Raw genomic sequence first — 1,367 nt, 5'->3', positions numbered from 1 at the left:
TGCCCGACTCTGCCTCCCAAAGTGCTGGGATTACAGGCGTAAGCCACCACACCTGGCTTATTTTTCATTTTTTTATACATTTATAACCAACAGTAAGAGACTGTTGAATATTTTCACATTTTTTGAAGGTCACAGAGCAACGTTAACATTAACATTGATTACTAATATCACTTTGCATGGTTTCCACTTGCAAACTTTTTTTTTTTTTTGAGATGGAGTCTCACCCTGTCACCCAGTCCGAAGTGCAGTGGAACAATCTTGTCTCACTGCAGCCTCTGCCTGCTAGGTTCAAGTGAGTCTCCTGCCTCAGTTTCCCAAGTAGGTGGGATTACAGGTGCCTGCCACCATGCCTGGCTAATTTTTTTATTTTTAGTAGAGATGGTTTTCACCATGTTAGCCAGCTGGTCTTGAATTCCTGATCTCAGGTGATCCACCTGCCTCGGCTTCCCAAAGCGTTGGGATTACAGGTGTGAGCCACCGCACCCGGCCAGCACACTTACTTTTTGTGGCCCCAGACTATCGTGCAAAGCAAGAACTGCCAGCATTCTAAAAATTAGTGAATCTAATTAGTACACTTCTTTTTCACAGAGACATAGGTTAGCAATTCTGAAGCCACTTTCTGTACATCCTAGGATTAAGCAAGTAAGTAAATATGTTGTGAACAACCACACAATTCTCACTATTGGAAAAGGGTGTTAAAAATACAGAAAAGGGAATGGATGGAATAAATTCTGCTTTACTAGATTAGAATTGGAGACATTTAAGGTGAACTTAAATTAATGTAGATAGATATGTGTACATGTAGATGTATGTACATTTCTCAGCCACTATCTGTGAGAGGGCCTAGAAGCAATTACATACCTCACACTCTGGTCTTGGTTTCTAATACCAATAAAAGGACTGGCCAGGCACGGTGGCTCATGCCTGTATTCCCAGCACTTTGGGAGGGTGAGGCAGATGGATCACTTGAGCCCAGGAGTTCAAGACCAGCCTGGGTAACATGTCAAAACCCTGTCTCTACAAAAAACACAAAAATTAGCCAGGCATGGTAGCACATGCCTGTGGTCTCAGCTACTTGGGAGGCTGAGGTGGGAGGATCATCTGAGCCCAGGGAGGTCGAGGCTACACTGAACCACGAACGTGCCACTGTACTCTAGCCTGGGACAATACAAAGGGAGTTTAGAATGTCTCGTGCTAGAAATTAAGAAGGAAGCTCAAACAATTATGTGGCCATATCAAATAAATACAGGAGCCAGTTTGAAGGAGATCCTAATGATCAGATTTGTGACAAACAATATCAAAATAAAAATGATGATAGTAACTGTGTGAATAAATAAATAGGGAGACAGATTTTTTTTTTTTTTTTT

Source organism: Colobus angolensis, unplaced genomic scaffold (assembly GCF_000951035.1).
Source record: "Colobus angolensis palliatus isolate OR3802 unplaced genomic scaffold, Cang.pa_1.0 Scaffold44, whole genome shotgun sequence".
Classification (NCBI taxonomy): Eukaryota; Metazoa; Chordata; class Mammalia; order Primates; family Cercopithecidae; genus Colobus; species Colobus angolensis.
The sequence above is the reverse complement of the archived record's forward strand: the minus strand, read 5'-3'. Positions refer to the sequence as shown.